Genomic DNA, 19311 nt, shown 5'->3' on the forward strand with positions numbered 1-19311 from the left:
ACAGAGCCACACCAAACCACTCTATAATGTACAAGTCGCCGCTGTGAGGCTTCCTGAGGTGGAAACTGGCACATAGGTGCTTCTGGAAGAGAATGGCAGCTTGTGTGAAAAAGCTTGTTTTCTCAGCCTGAGAAGCTCATTCGGCACACTTAGGTGGAAAAACACCAAAGTCCCACAGAATTGCATGTGAAACAAGAAAAAGCCAGAATTACATGGGAAACGCAGAAAAGTCACTTTTAATAGTTTTGTGCATTACAGCCAAACTAAGTGACAGAGCCACACCAAACCACTCTATAATGTACAAGTCGCCGCTGTGAGGCTTCCTGAGGTGGAAACTGGCACATAGGTGCTTCTGGAAGAGAATGGCAGCTTGTGTGAAAAAGCTTGTTTTCTCAGCCTGAGAAGCTCATTCGGCACACTTAGGTGGAAAAACACCAAAGTCCCACAGAATTGCATGTGAAACAAGAAAAAGCCAGAATTACATGGGAAACGCAGAAAAGTCACTTTTAATAGTTTTGTGCATTACAGCCAAACTAAGTGACAGAGCCACACCAAACCACTCTATAATGTACAAGTCGCCGCTGTGAGGCTTCCTGAGGTGGAAACTGGCACATAGGTGCTTCTGGAAGAGAATGGCAGCTTGTGTGAAAAAGCTTGTTTTCTCAGCCTGAGAAGCTCATTCGGCACACTTAGGTGGAAAAACACCAAAGTCCCACAGAATTGCATGTGAAACAAGAAAAAGCCAGAATTACATGGGAAACGCAGAAAAGTCACTTTTAATAGTTTTGTGCATTACAGCCAAACTAAGTGACAGAGCCACACCAAACCACTCTATAATGTACAAGTCGCCGCTGTGAGGCTTCCTGAGGTGGAAACTGGCACATAGGTGCTTCTGGAAGAGAATGGCAGCTTGTGTGAAAAAGCTTGTTTTCTCAGCCTGAGAAGCTCATTCGGCACACTTAGGTGGAAAGACACCAAAGTCCCACAGAATTGCATGTGAAACAAGAAAAAGCCAGAATTACATGGGAAACGCAGAAAAGTCACTTTTAATAGTTTTGTGCATTACAGCCAAACTAAGTGACAGAGCCACACCAAACCACTCTATAATGTACAAGTCGCTGCTGTGAGGCTTCCTGAGGTGGAAACTGGCACATAGGTGCTTCTGGAAGAGAATGGCAGCTTGTGTGAAAAAGCTTGTTTTGCCTCAGGCCTGGCACACTTAGGTGGAAAAACACCAAAGTCCCACAGAATTGCATGTGAAACAAGAAAAAGCCAGAATTACATGGGAAACGCAAAAAAGTCACTTTTAATAGTTTTGTCCATTACAGCCAAACAAAGTGAGAGAGCCACACCAAACCACTCTATAATGTACAAGTCGCCGCTGTGAGGCTTCCTGAGGTGGAAACTGGCACATAGGTGCTTCTGGAAGAGAATGGCAGCTTGTGTGAAAAAGCTTGTTTTCTCAGCCTGGCACACTTAGGTGGAAAAACACCAAAGTCCCACAGAATTGCATGTGAAACAAGAAAAAGCCAGAATTACATGGGAAACGCAGAAAAGTCACTTTTCATAGTTTTGTCCATTACAGCTAAACTAAGTGAGAGAGCCACACCAAACCACTTCATCCATCACTTTAATTATGCCACTGTGAAGCTTTGCAAGTCCAGAATGAATTATTCTGTGGTCAAGTGTGCCCTCTTTTGTCCAAAAAGTGTAACTTCAGTTGGAACACAGAAAACCACTGTATAATGTACAAGTCACCGCTGTGAAGCTTCCTGAGGTGGAAACTGGCAGATAGGTGCTTCTGGAAGAGAATGGCAGCTTGTGTGAAAAAGCTTGTTTTCTCAGCCTGAGAAGCTCATTCGGCACACTTAGGTGGAAAAACACCAAAGTCCCACAGAATTGCATGTGAAACAAGAAAAAAGCCAGAATTACATGGGAAACGCAGAAAAGTCACTTTTAATAGTTTTGTCCTTTACAGCCAAACTAAGTGACAGAGCCACACCAAAACCACTCTATAATGTACAAGTCACCGCTGTGAAGCTTCCTGAGGTGGAAACTGGCACATAGGTGCTTCTGGAAGAGAATGGCAGCTTGTGTGAAAAAGCTTGTTTTCTCAGCCTGAGAAGCTCTGGCACACTTAGGTGGAAAAACACCAAAGTCCCACAGAATTGCATGTGAAACAAGAATAAAGCCAGAATTACATGGGAAACGCAGAAAAGTCACTTTTAATATTTTTGTGCATTACAGCCAAACTAAGTGAGAGAGCCACACCAAACCACTCTATAATGTACAAGTCGCCGCTGTGAGGCTTCCTGAGGTGGAAACTGGCACATAGGTGCTTCTGGAAGAGAATGGCAGCTTGTGTGAAAAAGCTTGTTTTCTCAGCCTGAGAAGCTCATTCGGCACACTTAGGTGGAAAAACACCAAAGTCCCACAGAATTGCATGTGAAACAAGAAAAAGCCAGAATTACATGGGAAACGCAGAAAAGTCACTTTTAATAGTTTTGTGCATTACAGCCAAACTAAGTGAGAGAGCCACACCAAACCACTCTATAATGTACAAGTCACCGCTGTGAGGCTTCCTGAGGTGGAAACTGGCACATAGGTGCTTCTGGAAGAGAATGGCAGCTTGTGTGAAAAAGCTTGTTTTCTCAGCCTGAGAAGCTCATTCGGCACACTTAGGTGGAAAAACACCAAAGTCCCACAGAATTGCATGTGAAACAAGAAAAAGCCAGAATTACATGGGAAACACAGAAAAGTTCTTTTTTCATAGTTTTGTCCATTACAGCTAAACTAAGAGAGAGAGCCACACCAAACCACTCATCCATCACTTTAATGTATGCCACTGTGAAGCTTTGCAAGTCCAGAATGAATTATTCTGTGGTCAAGTGTCTTTGTCAAAAGTGTACTTCAGTTGGAACACGAAACCACTGTATAATGTACAAGTACCGCTGTGAAGCTTCCTGAGGTGGAAACTGACAGGTAGGTGCTTCTGGAAGAGAATGGCAGCTTGTGTGAAAAAGCTTGTTTTCTCAGCGTGAGGAGCTCATTCGGCACACTTAGGTGGAAAAACACCAAAGTCCCACAGAATTGCATGTGAAACAGGAAAAAGCCAGAATTACATGGGAAAAGCAAAAAAGTCACTTTTAATAGTTTTGTCCTTTACAGCCAAACTAAGCGAGAGAGCCACACCAAACCACTCTATAATGTACAAGTCACCACTGTGAAGCTTCCTGAGGTGGAAACTGGCAGATAGATGCTTATGGACGAGAATGGCAGCTTGTGTGAAAAAGCTTGTTTTCTAAGCCTGAGAAGCTCATTCGGCACACTTAGGTGGAAAAACACCAAAGTCCCACAGAATGGCATGTGAAACAAGAAAAAGCCAGAATTACATGGGAAACGCAGAAAAGTCACTTTTAATAGTTTTGTGCATTACAGCCAAACTAAGTGAAAGAGCCACACCAAACCACCCTATAATGTACAAGTCGCCGCTGTGAGGTTTCCTGAGGTGGAAACTGGCACATGGGTGCTTCTGGAAGAGAATGGCAGCTTGTGTGAAAAAGCTTGTTTTCTAAGCCTGAGAAGCTCATACAGCACACTTAGGTGGAAAAACACCAAAGTCCCACAGAATTGCATGTGAAACAAGAAAAAGCCAGAATTACATGGGAAACGCAGAAAAGTCACTTTTAATAGTTTTGTGCATTACAGCCAAACTAAGTGACAGAGCCACACAAAACCACTCTATAATGTACAAGTCGCTGCTGTGAGGCTTCCTGAGGTGGAAACTGGCAGATAGGTGCTTCTGGAAGAGAATGGCAGCTTGTGTGAAAAAGCTTGTTTTCTCAGCCTGAGAAGCTCATTCGGCACCCTTAGGTGGAAAAACACCAAAGTCCCACAGAATTGCATGTGAAACAAGAAAAAGCCAGAATTACATGGGAAACGCAGAAAAGTCACTTTTAATAGTTTAGTGCATTAAAGCCAAACTAAGTGAGAGAGCCACACCAAACCACTCTATAATGTACAAGTCGCCGCTGTGAGACTTCCTGAGGTGGAAACTGGCACATAGGTGCTTCTGGAAGAGAATGGCAGCTTGTGTGAAAAAGCTTGTTTTCTCAGCGTGAGAAGCTCATTCGGCACACTTAAGTGGAAAAACACCAAAGTCCCACAGAATTGCATGTGAAACAAGAAAAAGCCAGAATTACATGGGAAACGCAGAAAAGTCACTTTTAATAGTTTTGTGCATTACAGCCAAACTAAGTGAGAGAGCCACACCAAACCACTCTATAATGTACAAGTCACCGCTGTGAAGCTTCCTGAGGTGGAAACTGGCAGATAGGTGCTCCTGGAAGAGAATGGCAGCTTGTGTGAAAAAGCTTGTTTTCTCAGCCTGGCACACTTAGTTGGAAAAACACCAAAGTCCCACAGAATTACATGTGAAACAGGAAAAAGCCAGAATTTCATGGGAAACGCAAAAAAGTCACTTTTAATAGTTTTGTCCATTACAGCCAAACTAAGTGAGAGAGCCACACCAAACCACTCTATAATGTACAAGTCACCGCTGTGAAGCTTCCTGAGGTGGAAACCGGCAGATAGGTGCTTCTGGAAGAGAATGGCAGCTTGTGTTAAAGAGCTTATTTTCGCAGCCTGAGAAGCACACCAAACCACTTCATCCATCACTTTAATTATGCCACTGTGAAGCTTTGCAAGTCCAAAATGAATTATTCTGTGGTCAAGTATTCCCTCTTTTGTCGAAAAGGCGTAACTGCAGTTGGAACACAGAAAACCACTCTATAATGTAAAATTCACCGCTGTGAAGCTTTCTGAGGTGGAAACTGACAGATATGGGGCAGAACTCAGGTTGCAGATGCGTGCAACTGCATAAATCGTGGGCCCTGGGGTGATACCAGTGGGTACTGGATTGTAGTGCAGTGTCTCTTCAGCAGTGTGAAACCACATAATTTTCCAATGATGAGACATCCACTCACCCGCCAGCTCCATTGTCTCTGCCATCAGCTGCTCGGCCTCCACCGCTGTGTCTGTATCGTCCTCTTCCCCTGAGGAAGAGGAATCAGGCACTGGCTGGTACTCCTCACCAGTGGTGTTGCTGTCATCCTCTGAGGAGGGTGTCCCCTCATCTTCAGGATGCCGCTGTGAAGCTTCCTGAGGTGGAAACTGGCAGAAAGGTGCTTCTGGAAGAGAATGGCAGCTTGTGTGAAAAAGCTTGTTTTCTCAGCCTGAGACGCTCATCCGGAACACTTAGGTGGAAAAACACCAAAGTCCCACAGAATTGCATGTGAAACAGGAAAAAGCCAGAATTACATGGGAAACGCAAAAAAGTCACTTTTAATAGTTTTGTCCATTACAGCCAAACTAAGCGAGAGAGCCACACCAAACCACTCTATAATGTACAAGTCGCCGCTGTGAAGCTTCCTGAGGTGGAAACTGGCAGATAGGTGCTTCTGGAAGAGAATGGCAGCTTGTGTGAAAAAGCTTGTTTTCTCAGCCTGGAACACTTAGGTGGAAAAACACCAAAGTCCCACAGAATTACATGTGAAACAGGAAAAAGACAGAATTAAATGGGAAACGCAAAAAAGTCACTTTTAATAGTTTTGTCCATTACAGCCAAACTAAGTGAGAGAGCCACACCAAACCACTCTATAATGTACAAGTCACCGCTGTGAAGCTTCCTGAGGTGGAAACCGGCAGATAGGTGCTTCTGGAAGAGAATGGCAGCTTGTGATAAAAAGCTTGTTTTCTCAGCCTGAGAAGCACACCAAACCACTTCATCCATCACTTTAATTATGCCACTGTGAAGCTTTGCAAGTCCAGAATGAATTATTCTGTGGTCAAAAGTGTGCCCTTTTTTTTGTCCATAAAAGTGTAACTTCAGTTGGAGACCACAGAAAACCACTCTATAATGTACAAGTCACCGCTGTGAAGCTTCCTGAGGTGGAAACTGGCAGATAGGTGCTTCTGGAAGAGAATGGCAGCTTGTGTGAAAAAGCTTGTTTTTTCAGCCCAGCACACTTAGGTGGAAAAACACCAAAGTCCCATAGAATTGCATGTGGAACAGGAAAAAGAAAGAATTACATGGGAAACACAAAAAAATCACTTTTAATAGTTTTGTCCATTACAGCTGAACTAAGTGAGAGAGCCACACCAAACCACTCTATAATGTACAAGTCACCGCTGTGAAGCTTCCTGAGGTGGAAACTGGCAGATAGGTGCTTCTGGAAGAGAATGGCAGCTTGTGTGAAAAAGCTTGTTTTTTCAGCCTGGCATACTTAGGTAGAAAAATATCAAAGTCCCACAGAATTGCATGTGAAACAGCAAAAAGCCAGAATTACATGTGAAATGCAAAAAAGTCACTTTTAATAGTTTTGTCCATTACAGCCAAACTAAGTGAGAGAGCCACACCAAACCACTCTATAATGTACAAGTCGCCGCTGTGAAGCTTTCTGAGGTGGAAACTGACAGATAAGGGGCAGAACTCAGGTTGCTGATGCGTGCAACTGCATAAAGGGTGGGCCCTGGGGTGATACCAGTGGGTACTGGATTGTATAATGCAGTGACTCTTCAGCAGTGTGAAACCACATAATTTTCCAATGATGAGACATCCACTCACCCGCCGGCTCCACTGTCTCTGCCATCAGCTGCTCGGCCTCCACCGCTGTGTCTGTATCGTCCTCTTCCCCTAAGGAAGAGGAATCGGGCACTGGCTGGTACTCCTCATCAGTGGTGTTGCTGTCATCCTCTGAGGAGGGTGTCCCCTCATCTTCAGGAGAGGACGTGTCCTCATCTTGGGTAGAAGATGTCTCCTCCTCAAGCGCAGAGGATTTCTCCCCATCTTCCCTCACCGAGCCCATCACATACTCAAGTGCTTCATTCAGTGAATATGACCTTTTCGCCATCTTGCCAGAGAAAGAATGATCTGGGAGCTGTTAGGCTCACTTATAGCATTAGTACTGACTGCACCTGCATAAACTCCAGGACAGATTTATAAACAGTGTCAGACTTTGTTTTTGTTCACCCCGAAGTCAAGATGACCTGTGATCCTTTTTTTTTTTTTTTTGGAGAGCAGCTATTTGAGTATGTAAGGGCTATTGTGTAGTTGTGTGTGGCATTCTTTTACAAAAAGATCAAAGCTACAGGTGTTTTCAACTTGTGCATCAAAGCCAAGTTTACCTTGGAAACTCAAAGCTCAATAGCCTGTACCAAAAGAAATTCACTGAAACTTGGAGGTATGCTACACTGTATCTTGCAAATACATATTTATAGGAACATTTTTTTTCATGCACAAACACACATCATTATCTGACATCCTTAAGATTTCACCTATGTCAAAATTGTGTCATTCATTTGCTCCATTGGAGTGCAGTAAGCCATCATACGCCCCTAGTGGAAACTAAGAATATTACCTGAAATTGCTCCCTTGGCAAAAAATGGACAAATGACATAATCTGGTAGAAAACATTAAAAACTAAAATTTTCAAGTGTTGAGTTTAGAATGAAAGCAATTTTACCTAAATTATATGATTTAATACTGTACATCACAAGGAATTAAAAAAAAAATGTTTTCATGGGTTTCAATTGGCCAAAAGTGTCCATGATAGAGCCACAAGGTACAATTGGAGATATACAGTATAATATTGACATATTTAAAGAGCAGGTTTTGAAAATTAAAAAAATCAGAAAAAATCCAGACCCTTGGGAAATAACATTCCATATGCATTAACACAGCTAAAATGGTCAAAAAAAAGGAAGTGAATTGGACACAAATGGCCAGCATAGAGTACAGAGGGTTAATAGTTTTGTCCATTACAGCTAAACTAAGTGAGAGAGCCACACCAAACCAATCTATAATGTACAAGTCGCCGCTGTGAAGCTTACTGAGGTGGAAACTGGCAGATAGGTGCTTCTGGAAGAGAATGGCAGCTTGTGTGAAAAAGCTTGTTTTCTCAGCCTGGCACTTAGGTGGAAAAACACCAAAGTCCCACAGAATTACATGTGAAACAGGAAAAGCCAGAATTACATGGGAAACGCAAATAAGTCACTTTTAATATTTTTGTCCATTACAGCCAAACTAAGTAGAGAGCCACACTAAACCACTCTATAATGTACAAGTCGCCGCTGTAAGCTTCCTGAGGTGGAAACAAGCAGATAGGTGCTTCTGGAAGAGAATGGCATTGTGTGAAAAACCTTTTTTCCCCCCCCAAAAAAACATTCAAAAAACTTAGGGGGAAAAAAACAAAAAACCCCAAAAAAAAAAAAAAAAAAAAAAAAAAAAAAAAAAAAAAAAAAAAAAAAAAAAAAAAAAAAAAAAAAAAAAAAAAAAAAAAAAAAAAATTTAAAAATTTTTAAAAAAAAAAAAAAAAAAAAAAAAAAAAAAAAAAAAAAAAATGTACAAGTTGCCCTTGAGCTTCCTGAGGTGGAAACAAGCAGAAAGGGGCTTTTGGAAAAAAAAGGATTTTGAAAAAAAGTTTTCTCATTCCTGAGAAGCTCATTCGGCACACTTAGGTGGAAAAACACCAAAGTCCCACAGAATTGCATGTGAAACAGGAAAAGAGAAGCAGAATTACATGGGAAACACAAAAAAGTCACTTTTAATAGTTTTGTCCATTACAGCTGAACTATGTGAGAGAGCCACACGAAACCACTTCATGCATCAATTTCATTATGCCACTGTGAAGCTTTGCAAGAATAGAAAGAATTATTCTGTGGTCAAGTGTGCCCTCTTTTGTCGAAAAAGTGTAACTTCAGTTGGAACACAGAAAACCACTCTATAATGTACAAGTCACCGCTGTGAAGCTTCCTGAGGTGGAAACTGGCAGATAGGTGCTTCTGGAAGAGAATGGCAGCTTGTGTGAAAAAGCTTGTTTTCTCAGCCTGGCACACTTAGGTGGAAAAACACCAAAGTCCCACAGAATTGCATGTGAAACAGCAAAAAGCCAGAATTACATGGGAAACGCAAAAAAGTCACTTTTAATAGTTTTGTGCATTACAGCCAAACTAAGTGAGAGAGCCACACCAAATCACTCTATAATGTACAAGTCAACGCTGTGAAGCTTCCTGAGGTATACACTGGCACATAGGTGCTTCTGGAAGAGAATGGCAGCTTGTGTGAAAAGCTTGTTTTCTCAGCCTGAGAAGCTCATTCGGCACACTTAGGTGGAAAAACACCAAAGTCCCATAGAATTGCATGTGAAACAAGAAAAGCTAGAATTACATGGGAGAAAAGTCACTTTTAATAGTTTTGTGCATTACAGTCAAACTAAGTGAGGAGCCACACCAAACCACTCTATAATGTACAACTCGCCTTGAGGCTTCCTGAGGTGGAAACTGGCACATAGGTGCTTCTGGAAGAGAATGGCAGCTTGTGTGAAAAAGCTTGTTTTCTCAGCCTGAGAAGCTCATTCGGCACACTTAGGTGGAAAAACACCAAAGTCCCACAGAATTGCATGTGAAACAGATAAAGGCCAGAATTACATGGGAAACGCAAAAAAGTCACTTTTAATAGTTTTGTGCATTACAGCCAAACTAAGTGAGAGAGCCACACCAAACCACTCTGTAATGTACAAGTCGCCGCTGTGAAGCTTACTGAGGTGGAAACTGGCAGATAGGTGCTTCTGGAAGAGAATGGCAGCTTGTGTGAAAAAGCTTGTTTTCTCAGCCTGGCACACTTAGGTGGAAAAACACCAAAGTCCCACAGAATTACATGTGAAACAGGAAAAAGCCAGAATTACATGGGAAACGCAAATAAGTCACTTTTAATATTTTTGTCCATTACAGCCAAACTAAGTGAGAGAGCCACACTAAACCACTCTATAATGTACAAGTCGCCGCTGTGAAGCTTCCTGAGGTGGAAACAAGCAGATAGGTGCTTCTGGAAGAGAATGGCAGCTTGTGTGAAAAAGCTTGTTTTCTCATCCTGAGAAGCTCATTCAGCACACTTAGGTGGAAAAACACCAAAGTCCCACAGAATTGCATGTGAAACAGGAAAAGGCCAGAATTACATGGGAAACGCAAAAAGCCAGAATTACATGGGAAACGCAAAAAAGTCACTTTTAATAGTTTTGTCCATTACAGCCAAACTAAGTGAGAGAGCCACACCAAACCACTCTATAATGTACAAGTTGCCACTGTGAAGCTTCCTGAGGTGGAAACAAGCAGATAGGTGCTTCTGGAAGAGAATGGCAGCTTGTGTGAAAAAGCTTGTTTTCTCAGCCTGAGAAGCTCATTCGGCACACTTAGGTGGAAAAACACCAAAGTCCCACAGAATTGCATGTGAAACAGGAAAGAGACAGAATTACATGGGAAACACAAAAAAGTCACTTTTAATAGTTTTGTCCATTACAGCTGAACTATGTGAGAGAGCCACACCAAACCACTTCATGCATCAATTTCATTATGCCACTGTGAAGCTTTGCAAGTCCAGAATGAATTATTCTGTGGTCAAGTGTGCCCTCTTTTGTCGAAAAAGTGTAACTTCAGTTGGAACACAGAAAACCACTCTATAATGTACAAGTCACCGCTGTGAAGCTTCCTGAGGTGGAAACTGGCAGATAGGTGCTTCTGGAAGAGAATGGCAGCTTGTGTGAAAAAGCTTGTTTTCTCAGCCTGGCACACTTAGGTGGAAAAACACCAAAGTCCCACAGAATTGCATGTGAAACAGCAAAAAGCCAGAATTACATGGGAAACGCAAAAAAGTCACTTTTAGTAGTTTTGTGCATTACAGCCAAACTAAGTGAGAGAGCCACACCAAATCACTCTATAATGTACAAGTCAACGCTGTGAAGCTTCCTGAGGTATACACTGGCAGATAGGTACTTCTGGAAGAGAATGGCAGCTTGTGTGAAAAAGCTTGTTTTCTCAGCCTGGCACACTTAGGTGGAAAAACACCAAAGTCCCACAGAATTACATGTGAAACAGGAAAAAGCCAGAATTACATGGGAAACGCAGAAAAGTCACTTTTAATAGTTTTGTGCATTACAGCCAAACTAAATCAGAGAGCCACACCAAACTACTCTGTTATGTAGAAGTCACCGCTGTGAAGCTTACTGAGGTGGAAACTGGCAGATAGGTGCTTCTGGAAGAGAATGGCAGCTTGTGTGAAAAAGCTTGTTTTCTCAGCCTTGCACACTTAGGTGGAAAAACACCAAAGTCCCACCTCAGTAAGCTTCACAGCGGCGACTTGTACATTATAGAGTGATTTGGTGTGGCTCTCTCACTTAGTTTGGCTGTAATGGACAAAACTATTAAAAGTGACTTTTTTGCGTTTCCCATGTAATTCTGTGGGACTTTGGTGTTTCACATGCAATTCTGTGGGACTTTGGTGTTTTTCCACCTAAGTGTGCCGAATGAGCTTCTCAGGCTGAGAAAACAAGCTTTTTCACACAAGCTGCCATTCTCTTCCAGAAGCACCTATCTGCCAGTTTCCACCTCAGGAAGCTTCACAGCGGCGACTTGTACATTATAGAGTGGTTTGGTGTGGCTCTCTCACTTAGTTTTGCTGTAATGGACAAAACTATTAAAAGTGACTTTTTTGCGTTTCCCATGTAATTCTGTGGGACTTTGGTGTTTCACATGCAATTCTGTGGGACTTTGGTGTTTTTCCACCTAAGTGTGCCGAATGAGCTTCTCAGGCTGAGAAAACAAGCTTTTTCACACAAGCTGCCATTCTCTTCCAGAAGCACCTATCTGCCAGTTTCCACCTCAGGAAGCTTCACAGCGGCGACTTGTACATCATAGAGTGGTTTGGTGTGGCTCTCTCACTTAGTTTGGCTGTAATGGACAAAACTATTAAACGTGACTTTTCTGCCTTTCCCATGCAATTCTGTGGGACTTTGGTGTTTTTCCACCTAAGTGTGCCGAATGAGCTTCTCAGGCTGAGAAAACAAGCTTTTTCACACAAGCTGCCATTCTCTTCCAGAAGCACCTATCTGCCAGTTTCCACCTCAGGAAGCTTCACAGCGGCGACTTGTACATTATAGAGTGGTTTTCTTTGTTCAAAATGCAGTTACGCTTTTTTGACAAAAGAGGGCAGACTTGACCACAGAATAATTCATTCTGGACTTTTTAAAGTTTCACAGTGGCATAATTAAAGTGATCGATGAAGTGGTTTGGTGTGGCTCTCTCACTTAGTTTGGCTGTAATGCACAAAACTATTAAAAGTGACTTTTTTGCGTTTCCCATGTAATTCTGGCTTTTTCTTGTTTCACATGCAATTCTGTGGGACTTTGATGTTTTTCCATCTATGTTTTGCGAATGAACCTCTCAGGCTGAGAAAAGAAGCTTTTTCACATAAGCTGCCATTCTCTTCCTGAAGCACCTATCTGCCAGTTTCCACCTCAGGAAGCTTCAAAGCGGTGACTTGTACATTATAGAGTGGTTTTCTGTGTTCAAAATGCAGTTACGCTTTTTTGACAAAAGAGGGCAGACTTGACCACAGAATAATTCTTTCTGGACTTTTTAAAGTTTCACAGTGGCATAATTAAAGTGATCGATGAAGTGGTTTGGTGTGGCTCTCTCACTTAGTTTGGCTGTAATGCACAAAACTATTAAAAGTGACTTTTTTGCGTTTCCCATGTAATTCTGGCTTTTTCCTGTTTCACATGTAATTCTGTGGGACTTTGGTGTTTTTCCACCTAAGTGTGCCGAATGAGCTTATCAGGCTGAGAAAAGAAGCATTTTCACACAAGCTGCCATTCTCTTCCAGAAGCACCTATCTGCCAGTTTCCACCTCAGGAAGCTTCACAGCGGTGACTTGTACATTATAAAGCGGTTTTCTGGGTTCCAACTGCAGTTACCTTTTTCACATGCACATGCCAGTTTCCACCTGAGGAAGCTTCACAGCGGTGAATTGTACTTTATAGAGTGTTTTGGTGTGGCTTTCTCACTTAGTTTAGCTGTAATGGACAAAACTATAAAAAGTGAGTTATTTGTGTTTCCCATGTTATTCTGGCTTTTTTCTTTTTCACATTAAACTCTGTGGGATTTTGGTGTTTTTCCACCTAAGTTTGCCAAATGAGCTTCTCACATTCAAAGAAAGGAAAATTAATGTAGTACACCTTAAGTAATGTATTTATGTTGAAAATACTAAATAAATTCATTTTTAGTAATATAACAAGAGAGTTACATTACATCTAAATAATAAGCAAAGTTTTGGGAATATTCAAAATTGTTTAATAAAATTTAGTCAACACAGTTTTAAAAAAAAAATTAAGTTTTTCCCAACACGTTTTCCGTCCACCTGTCATATGCGCACTGCGCAGTAACACTCGGCAAGGAAAGACCATTTCTGGACGACTTACCTGTCTGCATGGTGTGCCCCTGCAAACTTTCGTCGACTTTCTGGTAAGTACATTAATTGACATGTAAAAACGATGTATAAACTACATAAGATGGTGATTATTTCTTCTGTACGATCAATCATAGTTATATACAGTGTGCAATTTGTGAAAAAACAGGAAGGCGGCATACTTTTGAAACTTTTTTATTCATGAAAATACAACATAAATAACAGCGTGCATATATTTAAGCAACTACAAAGAACTTTCATTTTGTGAGGAGTTTTATTGGCTGGCTGAGTGTTACACGCCTTCTGATTGGTTGGCTAAGTGTCAAAGGCCTCCTGATTGGCTGCCTGAGTGTTACACGCCCCCTGATTTGCTGGTTGAGTTTTACACGCCTCCTGATTGGCTGGCTGAGTGTTAAACGTCTCCTGATTGGCTGGCTGAATGTCAAAGGCCTCCTGATTGGCTGCCTGAGTGTTAAACGTCTCCTGATTGGCTGGCTGAATGTCAAAGGCCTCCTGATTGGCTGCCTGAGTGTTACACGGCTCCTGATTGGCTGGCTGAGTGTGACAAGCCTCCTTATTGGCTGGCTGAGTGTTACAGGCATCCTGATTGGCTAGCTGAGTGTTACACGCCCCCTGATTGGCTGTCTGAGTGTTACACGCCTCCTGATTGGCTATCTGAGTGTTACATGCCTCCTAATTGCTTCCTGAGTGTGACACGCCTCCTGACTGGCTGGCTGAGTGTTACATGCCTCCAGATTGGCTAGCAGAGTGTTACACGCCTCCTGATTGGCTGGCTGAGTGTTACACGCCCCCTGATTTGCTGGCTGAGTTTTACATGCCTCCAGATTGGCTAGCTGAGTGTTACACGCCCCCTGATTAGCTGGCTGACTGTGACACGCCTCCTGATTGGCTGGCTGAGTGTTACACGCCTCCAGATTGGCTAGCAGAGTGTTACACGCCTCCTGATTGGCTGGCTGAATGTCAAAGGCCTCCTGATTGGCTGCCTGAGTGTTACACGGCTCCTGATTGGCTGGCTGAGTGTGACACGCCTCCTTATTGGCTGGCTGAGTGTTACATGCCTCCTGATTGGTTGGCTGAGTGTTAAACGTAACCTGATTGGCTGGCTGAGTTTTACACCCCTCCTAATTGGCTGCCTGAGTGTGACACGCCTCCTTATTGGCTGCCTGAGTGTTACACTTCTCATGATTGGCTACCTGAGTGTTACACGCTTTCTAATTGACTACCTGAGTGTGACACACCTCCTGATTTGCTGGCTGAGTGTTACACACCCCCTGATTGGCTGTCTGAGTGTTAAACCCCCCCTGATTTGCTTTCCGAGTGTTACACGCCTTCTGATTGGCTAGCTGAGTGTTACACGCCTCCTGATTGGCTTGCTGAGTGTTACACGCCTCCTGATTGGCTGGCTGAGTGTTACACACGTTCTGATTCGCTGGCTGAGTGTCAAAGGCTTCCTGATTGGCTACCTGACTGTTACACCCCTCCTAATTGGCTGCCTGAATGTGACACGCCTCCTTATTGGCTGCCTGAGTGTGACACGCCTCCTTATTGGCTGGCTGAGTGTTACAGGCCTCCTGATTGGCTAGCTTAGTGTTAAACGTCTCCTGATTGGCTGGCTGAATGACAAAGGCCTCCTGACTGGCTGTCTGAGTGTTACACGCCTCCTGATTGGCTGGCTGAGTGTTACATGCCTCCTTATTGGCTGGCTGAGTGTTACACGCTGATTGGCTTTCTGAGTGTAATAGGCCTTCTTATTGGCTCGTTGAGAGTTACATGCCTCCTGATTGGCTGGCTGAGTGTTAAACGCCTCCTGATTGGCTGGCTGAATGTCAAAGGCCTCATGATTGGCTGCCTGAGTGTTGCACACCTCCTGATTGGCTGGCTGAGTGTGACATGCCTCCTTATTGGCTGGCAGAGTGTAACAGGCCTCCTGATTGGCTGGCTGAGTGTTACACGCCTCCTGATTGGCTGGCTGAGTGTAACACAACCCTCTGATTGGCTGTCTGAGTGTTAAACGCCCCCTGATTGGCTAGCTTACTGTTAAACGTCTCCTGATTGGCTGGCTGAATTTCAAAGGCCTCCTGATTGGCTGTCTGAGTCTTACACGCCTCCTGATTGGCTGGCTGAGTGTTACACGCTTCCTGATTTGCTGGCTGAGTGTTACACGCCTCCTGATTGGTAGCTGAGTGTGACACGCCTCCTTATTGGCTGGCTGAGTGTTACATGCCTCCTGATTGGTTGGCTGAGTGTTAAACGTAACCTGATTGGCTGGCTGAGTTTTACACCCCTCCTAATTGGCTGCCTGAGTGTGACACGCCTCCTTATTGGCTGCCTGAGTGTTACACTTCTCATGATTGGCTACCTGAGTGTTACACGCTTTCTAATTGACTACCTGAGTGTGACACACCTCCTGATTTGCTGGCTGAGTGTTACACACCCCCTGATTGGCTGTCTGAGTGTTAAACCCCCCTGATTTGCTTTCCGAGTGTTACACGCCTTCTGATTGGCTAGCTGAGTGTTACACGCCTCCTGATTGGCTTGCTGAGTGTTACACGCCTCCTGATTGGCTGGCTGAGTGTTACACACGTTCTGATTCGCTGGCTGAGTGTCAAAGGCTTCCTGATTGGCTACCTGACTGTTACACCCCTCCTAATTGGCTGCCTGAATGTGACACGCCTCCTTATTGGCTGCCTGAGTGTGACACGCCTCCTTATTGGCTGGCTGAGTGTTACAGGCCTCCTGATTGGCTAGCTTAGTGTTAAACGTCTCCTGATTGGCTGGCTGAATGACAAAGGCCTCCTGACTGGCTGTCTGAGTGTTACACGCCTCCTGATTGGCTGGCTGAGTGTTACATGCCTCCTTATTGGCTGGCTGAGTGTTACACGCTGATTGGCTTTCTGAGTGTAATAGGCCTTCTTATTGGCTCGCTGAGAGTTACATGCCTCCTGATTGGCTGGCTGAGTGTTAAACGCCTCCTGATTGGCTGGCTGAATGTCAAAGGCCTCATGATTGGCTGCCTGAGTGTTGCACACCTCCTGATTGGCTGGCTGAGTGTGACATGCCTCCTTATTGGCTGGCAGAGTGTTACAGGCCTCCTGATTGGCTGGCTGAGTGTTACACGCCTCCTGATTGGCTGGCTGAGTGTAACACAACCCTCTGATTGGCTGTCTGAGTGTTAAACGCCCCCTGATTGGCTAGCTTACTGTTAAACGTCTCCTGTTTGGCTGGCTGAATTTCAAAGGCCTCCTGATTGGCTGTCTGAGTCTTACACGCCTCCTGATTGGCTGGCTGAGTGTTACACGCTTCCTGATTTGCTGGCTGAGTGTTACACGCCTCCTGATTGGTAGCTGAGTGTTACACGCCTCCTGATTGGCTGGCTGAGTGTTACACACTTTCCGATCGGCTGGCTGAGTGTTACACGCTTCCTGATTGGCTGGCTGAGTGTTACACGCCTCGTGATTGGCTGCTTGAGTGTTACACACCTCCTGATTGGCTGTTTGAGTGTTACACCCCTCCTTATTGGCTGCCTAAGTGTTACACGCCCACTGATTGGCTGTCTGAGTGATACACGCCTCCTGATTGGCTGGCTGAGTGTTACACGCCTCCTGATTGGCTGGCTGAGTGTTACACACGTTCTGATTGGCTAGCTGAGTGTGACACGCCTCCTGATTGGCTGGCTGAGTGTTACACGCCTCCTGATTGGCTGGCTGAGTGTGACACGCCTCCTGATTGGCTGGCTGAGTGTTACACCCCTCCTAATTGGCTACCTGAGTGTGACACGCCTCCTGATTGGCCGCCTGAGTGTTACAAGTGTCCTGATTGGCTGGCTGAGTGTTACACGCCTTCTGATTGGCTGGCTGAGTGTCAAAGGCTGCCTGATTGGCTACCTGACTGTAACATGCCTTCTGATTGGCTGGCTGAGCATGACACGCCTCCTGATTGGCTGCCTGAGTGTTACACGCTTCCTGATTGGCTGGCTGAGTGTTACACGCCTCGTGATTTGCTGCTTGAGTGTTACACGCCTCCTGATTGGCTGTTTGAGTGTTACACCCCTCCTTATTGGCTGCCTAAGTGTTACACGCCCACTGATTGGCTGTCTGAGTGATACAGGCCTCCTGATTGGCTGGCTGAGTGTTACAGGCCTCCTGATTGGCTGGCTGAGTGTTACACACGTTCTGATTGGCTGGCTGAGTGTGACACGCCTGCTGAATGGCTGGCTGAGTGCTACATGCCCCCTGATTGGCTGTCTGAGTGATACACACCTCCTGATTGGCTGGCTGAGTATAACACGCCCCCTGATTGGTAGCTGAGTGTTACACACCTCCTGATTGGCTGCCTGAGTGTTACATGCCTCCTGATTGGCTGTTTGAGTGTGACACGCCTCCTTATTGGCTGGCTGAGAGTGTTACACCCCTCCTTATTGGCTGCCTAAGTGTTACACGCCCACTGATTGGCTGTCTGAGTGATACACGCCTCCTGATATGCTGGCTGAGTGTTACACGCCTCCTGATTGGCTGGCTGAGTGTTACACACGTTCTGATTGGCTAGCTGAGTGTGACACGCCTCCTGATTGGCTGGCTGAGTGTTACACGCCTCCTGATTGGCTGGCTGAGTGTGACACGCCTCCTGATTGGCTGGCTGAGTGTTACAGGCCTCCTGATTGGTTGGCTGAGTGTTACACCCCTCCTAATTGGTTACCTGAGTGTGACACGCCTCCTAATTGGCTGCCTGAGTATGACACGCCTCCTTATTTTCTGCCTGAGTGTTACACGCCTGCTGATTGGCTGGCTGAGTGTTACACGCCTCCAGATTGGTTAGCAGATTGTTACACGCTTCCTGATTGGCTGGCTGAGTGTTACATGCCTCCTGATTGGCTGGCTGAGTGTTACACGCTTCCTGATTGGCTGGCTGAGTGTGACACGCCTCCTGGTTGGCTGTCTGAGTCTTACACGCCTCCTGATTAGCTGGCTGAGTGTTACATGCCCCCTTATTGGCTGTCTGAGTGATACACGCCTCCTGATTGGCTGGCTGAGTGTGAAACGCCTCCTTATTGGCTGGCTGAGTGCTACACGCTTCCTGATTGGCTGGCTGAGTGTTACACGCCTCCTGATTGGCTGGCTGAGTGTGAAACGCCTGCTTATTGGCTGGCTGAGTGTTACACGCTTCCTGATTGGCTGGCTGAGTGTTAGACGCCTCCTGATTGGCTGGCTGAGTGTTAAACGCTTCCTGATTGGTAGCTGAGTGTTACACACCTCCTGATTGGCTGGCTGAGTGTTACACACTTTCTGATTGGCTGGCTGAGTGTTACACGCTTCCTGATTGGCTGGCTGAGTGTTACACGCCTAGTGATTGGCTGCTTGAGTGTTACACGCCTCCTGATTGGCTGTTTGAGTGTTACACCCCTCCTTATTGGCTGCCTAAGTGTTACACGCCCACTGATTGGCTGTCTGAGTGATACACGCCTCCTGATTGGCTGGCTGAGTATGACACGCCTCCTGATTGGCTGCCTGAGTGTTACACACGTTGTGATTGGCTGGCTGAGTGTTACATGCCTCCTGATTGGTTGGCTGAGTGTTAAACGTAACCTGATTGGCTGGCTGAGTGTTACATGCCTCCTGATTGGTTGGCTGAGTGTTAAACGTAACCTGATTGGCTGGCTGAGTGTTACACCCCTCCTTATTGGCTGGCTAAGTGTTACACGCCCATTGATTGGCTGTCTGAGTGATACACGTCTCCTGATTGGCTTTCTGAGTGATACACGTCTCCTGATTGGCTGGCTGAGTGTTACACGCCTCCTGATTGGATGCTGAGTGTTACACGCTTCCTGATTTGCTGGCTGAGTGTTACACGCCTCCTGATTGGTAGCTGAGTGTTACACACCTCCTGATTGGCTGGCTGAGTGTTACACACTTCCGATCGGCTGGCTGAGTGTTACACGCCTCCTGATTGGCTGCCTGAGTGTTACATGCCTCCTGATTGGCTGTTTGAGTGTGACA

Source organism: Dicentrarchus labrax, unplaced genomic scaffold, assembly GCF_905237075.1.
Source record: "Dicentrarchus labrax unplaced genomic scaffold, dlabrax2021, whole genome shotgun sequence".
Lineage (NCBI taxonomy): Eukaryota > Metazoa > Chordata > Actinopteri > Moronidae > Dicentrarchus > Dicentrarchus labrax.